Raw genomic sequence first — 7,817 nt, forward strand, 5'->3', positions numbered from 1 at the left:
AACATCCCTTTCCGCGGTCCGTCCCGGTCTTCCACCCAGTTCAAAATCAGATTTGATGGATGAAAACAAAAGACCCAGGCGGGGGGTGTAGCTCGGTTGTTAGAAGGTTTGCCCATCCAGCGCCGAGGCCTGGGTTCCGTCTGGGTCCTGTAAAATCCCGCACGCCTCTCTTCTTAGGAGGTGACGGAAGAAAGATCGGGTATCCAAGGTCATCCTCGGCTACTTAGTGAATCCGAGGCCAGCTTGGGCTACGTGAGGCCCTTTCTCAAAAGAAATAAAAACTAGAGTTCTGAGGTTCCATCCTGTGTCCAAGTGCAGCTGCGCTTCCCTTCCGATCTGCTAGCTGTTGGTTTCCGGCGGTGGGGGTTGTCAAACTCTGTCGTCTGCTGAGCCTGGGATTGTGCTTGCAGAAGAGGGCTCCTTTGGACTGTGCCTGTGGGTCAGTCTCAAACAGGACGGGACCAGGGAAGCCCTGGATTCCTCACAGTCCTGTAGTTCACCAGCGTAGCGTTGCGTCACTCAGGACCCCAGCTTCCCCTTCTGAGTGGTGGCACATTAGCCCGTTAAAGAATTTTTGTCCCTTTGACTGATAGCCTGAGGAAACCAACTTTGGTACTAGGAGCATCTCTGGACCCACTCATAAATGCCCTCGGCAGATCCAGGCTTCACGTTTAATTAGCTTGTCTGACGCAGGGGGGAAGGAGGGGGACCCTCTCCACCGCTTATCTCCTGAGTACACTGTGAAGGCCCTCCTTCCCCCCCTTATCCCTGCCATCTACGGCAGGCACACCCTGGCTTTATGTAGGGCTGGGGATCACACCCAGGGCTCTGTGCATGCTCAGCAAACATCTACCAGTTGAACACATCCCCAGCCCGACACTATATCATTTTTGTTTGTTCGTTTGGGTTTTTGTACTCCTTTTCATAGTGATAAAAACTCATCTCTCCCCCCCTCGCGATTTCTGAGGGTCTAGTGAGACTAACACTTAGGGCAATGAATATCAGGTCTACACTAATGGGGCCACCCTGGTCCCTTTTGTCACGGTGAGTGGTGACACAGAAAAATAATGCAAAACTACCCAGTCTGATTCTGAGCTGCGGAAAATCGTCAGCCTTGTCGGCAGCCATTACTTAGATGCAGGGTGCCGGGAACTTGGAGCCTCCTTGTCATCTTACAGAGGGTGGACTCTGTCTGAAACTTAGACTTCCCATCCCCCTTGGAATTAGTCCCTGTCACATGGATTTTAGGTTCTTACCAATACGTGTAGGCGGCTGAATTCTGTATCCCCACATCTGGTTGCAGTCCTTGTTCTGAGACTCTCCCGACTCAATGTTGTGTTAACTCTGCTCCCCAATTATCCCCTGATATGCCAGTAAAGCCACTTACAGCCAATTAATGAGCAAGGGAGAGAATAGGGCTAAGCTCCTGCCAGCCAGGGGAGGAGGAGGGAGAAGAGAATGTAGGGGATTCAGCGATGGGAGATGTCCAAGAGACATCAGAAGGAGGCATCAGAGGTTTAATCCAGAAGGAGACATGGAGCAGGGAAGCTATAAAATGCAAGTATCACTGTGATGTAAACTGGGAAGAAACCATATTAGCTTAGGGGGTTAAGAATGGAGTAACTGCTCAGTTATTATGTTATAAAGCTTATTATTAAACAAATATAAAAGAGTCTTAATTGTTTGTGTGATAACCAGGTTAAGAGAAAACTGAGAAAAAAAAACCCACAGTTTTGTGAAAACACCTCCTCTTTCTTATTCCATGGCTGGTGATTGGGTGAGTGTGTTTTGATCTGTCATGTCTTCTTCCTATGGTGTGCTGCCTTGCAACCAGCCCAGGAGAGACAGAGCCAATCAGTGACAGAATAATCCTTTCTTTGTATGAGTTCATTATCTTGGGTATTTGTTGTAGTGACAGAAAGCAGACCAGCTGTTGGTTTGTCAGCCTGCCACTAACTAAAGTCATCGAGGGAGAAGGAACCTCAGGTGAGAAAATGCCTCCATCAGATTGTTTTGTGGGGACATTTTTCTTGATTTATGATTGATATGGGATGCCCCTGCCCACTGTGGGTGGTGCCAGCCCTGGGCAGGTGGTCCTGTGCTGCACTGAAAGCAAACCCAGCAAACCATGAGAAGCAAGCTGGTAAGCAGCATTCTTCTGTGACCTCAGATTCCGCTGCTACCTCCAGGCTCCTGCCTTCATGATGGACTGTATCGGGATGTGTAGTCAAATAAACCCTTTCTTCTCCATGTTGCTCTTGGTCAGGACTTTTATCGGAACAACAGAAAGCGAACTAGAAAGCACACGTGGATGGTATGTGTTTTAAATATGCTCTCCCTGTCCAGTTCACTAGTCTTAGCTCTGGCTGTGGCCCTGCAGAGAGTCTTGGCTCCTTAATATTAACAACTTGAAATTGTTGAACAGAGAAAAGTCCCTTAAGGGGAAAATAGTTCTGTATGTAGAAGACAATTCCTGGAATAGACTTTGAGTCAGTGTTCTCTTGCTGTGAAAAGACACCGTGATCACAGCAACTCTTATAAAGGAAAGCATTTAATTGGGGCTGGCTTACAGTTTCAGAGGTTTAATCCATTAATGTCATGGTGGGAAGCATGATGACATGCCAGCAGATTCCATACAGGAGAGGAAGCTGAGAGTTCTACATCCACATCAGCAGGCAGCAGGAAGAGAGAGTGACACTGGGCCTGGCTTAAGCATTCCGTCAAACCGTGTGTTAATTTTCAATTGTTTCAGCTTTTCAAATTTTCTTTCTGTTGTTGATCCATAATTTAAATTGATTGTGATCGCAGAGAATACTTCACATGCTTTCCATCCCTTTATTCCTCAAGATCATGTGCAGCATGACCTGTAGTCTGTGGAAATATTTCATGTGCTCTTAACCAGAACGATGGTCTCTGCCTACTAGGTGGGGAGTTCTGTTTATGCTGAGCAGGGTGACTTTTTTGATAGTCTGTTCAAATTTTGTTAGTTTTATGACGAATAATCTTACTACTTATTTACACAAGGCTTTGAAGCCCACAACTGCAGTTATTGAAGTGTGTATTTCTCCCTTTACTTGACAGCTTTGGTTGCATGACTATGAGGCTGCAAGATGTATTTTTACCTTAGAGAGATGCCTAGGTTGTTTCTTCTTTGACCATAGCCAGTTGTGTTTATTGACAGTGTATAAATTAGTTATTTTCTGTTGCTGTGGTAAAACACTTTGACCACTCAGGATGTTAACTGATTAATTTATTGATGAATTAATTAAAATACTTTGACATTAACTAATTAAAATACTTTGACTTATAGTTGTTACATCTTTCTGGTATATTGACTCTTTCCATTATTATGAAATTAACTATTCTGGTTCTAAAAAAATCTTTGTAGTACAGTCTATTTTGTGTTATGGTAACACAGATGTTAGAGATTTTAGAGATACCAGAATAAACTGAATGACTTAGGACAATAGAACTTTATTGTCTCACAGTTCTGGCTATAGAAGCTGGCAGCAAAGCCACAATTCCTCCCAAGCCTTCTCTACCTCTTCTTAGCACCTGGTGGCTCTCAAGAGCCCATGGAGTGAACACATCTCATGGTCGATACATCCATCAGTCCTTCCATGTCTCTGTCCAAATTCCGCTCTTACAAGGTTATCTTACTGAATGGGGTTCTGATAGGACCTCCTCTTCACTTGCTTACCTCACCAGAAATAGCTAAATTAGTTGCCCGTCTCCAAATAACACTGCATACACAGGTTTCTAGCGAACATAAGTTTGAGAGAAACATCATCCAATCCAGTACAACACTCTACTGTAGTGACAATTTTGAAACTCTGGTTTCTTTAAAAAACACATTAATATTATAAGAATATGTTTTCGTTTTGATTCCAGGTGTGTAGATATGGCCTGCTTTGAAGCAGTTGACTATGATTTGCCTCATGCTCTGGTGCGAGTGTGATTTTGCCAGCTGCAGATAGTTTCTGCAATTGTGCGATGCTTGGAATTCGGGGAACTTTTCAGACGTGTGTAAATGCTAGGGCCCTGAGAGAGTGGGCAGGTTATTGGTTGTTTGTTGGTTGCTGTTGGTCGCTGTTTGTTAAGTAGTGATGCACGAAGAAGAAATTAGATATCGTGACAGTGAAGATCATACTTGTCCCAAGAAGCTCAATGCCCCTAATCAGCAGGAAGTAGTCTAATGATAATGCTGCCCCCTTTCCAGGGATCGCTGGATCGCTTATTCAGGGATTGATTTCCTTTCCTCTCACATATAACGTTAAGGGGTTGAAAGGGCAAAAAAGGTAGAGAAGGGTGGAAGAAAGGAGAACCCACAAGGTAGTCAAATGCTGGCTGCATTCCACCCCTGATTACTTCTTGCAAAGAACACCTTTTCGCATCATTTTATCTTTCACCTGTTAACCATGTGTCTGTGTTGTCTGTGTGTGTTCATAGGAGTGATGCATGTTCATACATTCTTAGATGGAGGGCAGGGGTCAGCACTGGGTGTTTTCAAACATTTGCCACCTTTTTTTTTTTTTGTTAGAGACTCATGAAACCTGGAGCTCACTGAATAGACTTCCCAGTGAACACCAAGAATCCAACTCTCTCCTCTTCAGTGCTGAGGTTACAAATGCACTACTGCACCAGATTTTTTTTAATTTTTTGTTTTTAGGCCTATTTTATGTGTATGCGTCTTTTTTCTGCCTGTATATGTGTGCACCACATGCATGCAGCGCCCTTGGAAGCTGGAAGAGGGTGTCAGAGCCTCTAGAACCAGAGTCACAAAGGTTGTGAGCCATCATGTGGGTGCTGGGAACTGAACTGAGGCCATCTACAGGAGCAACAAGTGTTCTTAACTGCTGAGCCATCTGCTCAACCCCTCTACCTGGCTTTCTCTGGGTGTTAGGGATCCTAATTAGAGTCCCCCATGCTGGGACAGCAGGCATTTACTAACTAGAGTTTCAGGTGGATGTGAGCTGCCATGTGGGTGCTAGAAACTGAACTTAGTTCTTCTACGAGACCAACGAGTATTCTTGACTGCTGAGCCGTCTCTCCAGCTCCCCTATTGTAATTTTAAATCAAAGTTCTGCCCCTAAAAGACAAAACTGGAGACTGAGTATGGTAGTACTTGCTTGTAATACTCATACTGTGCCTAAAAACAACCTGGAATCCATAGTAAGACACAGACTGACAGCGAGAAAGTTAGAATTATGAAGCTGATTTGTGAGATGATATATAGGAGACATACACGCCTAACACATTTTAAGTGTTTTCTCTCCAGTTTAAGCCTCTGTTTCTTTTTTTAGTTCTCAAGAAACAGCAGCCTGATGTCTGTTCACCAACCAAATTTACATGAAAATCCACCTATGAAGGAACTAGAACTAAGCCATATAAAACTGCTCAGCAATTCACCCCTGACTTTCAAGAACCTGAGGCATGAGTTCTTTTCAGTACCACACAACACGGCATTTTTAGACCTGTAGTTGAGCCCTATTATGACGAGGTTGGTTGAGAAGAGCTGTCTTCTTAGGCTCTCATCCAGTTCTTATCTCTGAGACAAAGCAGCAGCCCTGCCACAAGGCCATGCATAAGTTATGCTGCTGCTCGTTCCTGATACGGTCTGTGACGTCAGAGGCAGAGTCGGTTAACAGATGCTGCCAGGTCCCATAGTCTGGAAGTCTTTGCAAACACTAGGTGGGCTTCTGGGACGGGTAAAACCACCCATGTTTCTCAAGGTAGAGTGAAACTGATGGTCTCATTGGCGTGGAGAGTGGAAGGAGTCTCCCACCAAGGTAAGGAAAAGTTCGTATTTTCTCGACTCTTGCCTGTTCTCCGTGGATGGATATACTTACAATGGCCAGTGAAAAATAGATCATAGTCAGTTCCCCATTTATATGCAATCACGTTCCTCTTGTCAAACTCTTTGTTATCCAAACTAGTTTATTTATAGTACATTTTGATTAATAAATCAAAAGTATTTCATTAGTAGAATTCATGCTGAAAATATAATGTAGGCTATCCACTTTAAAAATAAGAATACCAGAATTTCTAAGGTGAAAAAAATTAAAATACTGTGCTAGATACAATCACCTTTCCCTTTGAGTCGTTAAGGAGGTCTATCAAGATTCCACATGTCCTATCTCCATGTCTGTGAGAGGTCCACGCTGTCCCCTGTGGCTGTGTGAAAAGCAAGGTTCCCAGAGGGACAAAATACACAGGCCTGCCTGTCAGCCCACTCTAACAAATCAAAATGGCTTAAAGCAAAAGAAGACAAAGGACAAACAAGGCACGTGTAGAGAATAAGGCTTTGCCTGAGTCTTAGGGTTTATGCGATATCCTCGGGAGTTGGTCTCAGTTTTTAAACCTCTTGTCTACACTTTCAAAATGGCTTTGAGCATACATAGGCACATCTCATGGCTTTCATGAGGACTGGGTCCAGGGACGAGCTGAATGAATCATCCTGTGCAGCCAGAAGGATCTCAACAGCTGTAGTCTGAAGACATGGTGCTGTTCTACAGAATACCCTTCAGGAAAAGCCAGCAGGGGAGGAAGGGAAACAGGAAGAGCTGGGAAGGAGCCAGACAGGATGTGGTCTCAGGTTTGCTCTGCCATGGTCTGATCTGGAAGATAGAGCCATGGAGAACAGACTATGAGGTAGATATCTCTCTCCCAAGAGGCACTGCCTATTCCCCCAGGGAAAGTAGCTCATTCATCAGCTCCATTCCCTGGAAAGCTGGAGGTGCGAGACTTCAGCTGCCAGTGCCATACAACTAGGTCATGAGCAACTGAAGGGATCCAAATGGTGGCACGGCGTCTCGGACTCCACTTCTGGACCTAGTCTATGACCTGGTGGACGAGTGCATTCTGTGTGACCCAGAGACACTGCTGCTTTTCATTCATTGTTCTCCCAGTTCTCCCATCCTTCACACACCTCTCCTACCTTTACATCACATGCTTCTTTACACTTGTATTTAAGCCTGGGTTCCAGTTTTAGAGGAAGGCATGCGCCATTTGTCTGCACTCCCTCAGGTGGACTTATTTCCATTCGTGTAATGATCTCCAGTTCCTCCGTTTCCCTACAAATGGCCTTATTTTGTTTTCCTTCCTTCCTTCCTTCCTTCCTTCCTTCCTTCCTTCCTTCCTTCCTTCCTTCCTTCCTTCCTTCCTTCCTTCTTTCTTTCTTTCTTTCTTTCTTTCTTTCTTTCTTTCTTTCCAGCTGAATAAAACTCAATAATGTAGTGTCTGGTGAGAGAGCGAGCAAGCCATGGCTCATTGGAGATAGAGAATAACTTTTTGGATGTCAATTCTTCCTTCCACCTTGCATTGAGATAAGGTCACTCTTGTTATTTCTGCTTCCCAGCCTGCTCCAGGCTGTCTGGTGATGCTCTTGTTCCGTTGCATAGCTCCTGCCTCTGCCTGCCATTCCCCAGGAATGCTGGTTTTATAGATACTTTTTCTGTAGGTACCAGGGCTGGAATGAATGTCTAGGCTTATATGGCAAAAGCTTTTGCCTACAGAACCATCTTGCTGTCCTTCCAATGTATGTCAAAAGTTGAGTGGCTGTAGCTCTGAGAGTTTTCTGTTTCTTTTATTCTATGGCGTTGGCCCACATGTCTGTTTTTGTGCTAGGGTCATGCTGTTTTCATTACTATGGCTCTGTGGCATAATTTGAGATCAGGTCTTATGATAACTCCAGTTTTGTTCTTTTCACTTAGAATTGCTTTTCTATTTGGGGTCTCTGTTGTTTCCATGTTATCTTTCTGATTTTTTTTTCTAATTCTGTGAAGAGTGTCATTAGAATTTTGATGGAGACTGTGTTG

This window comes from Psammomys obesus, unplaced genomic scaffold (assembly GCF_907164565.1).
Source record: "Psammomys obesus unplaced genomic scaffold, mPsaObe1.curated_primary_1811, whole genome shotgun sequence".
NCBI lineage: Eukaryota > Metazoa > Chordata > Mammalia > Rodentia > Muridae > Psammomys > Psammomys obesus.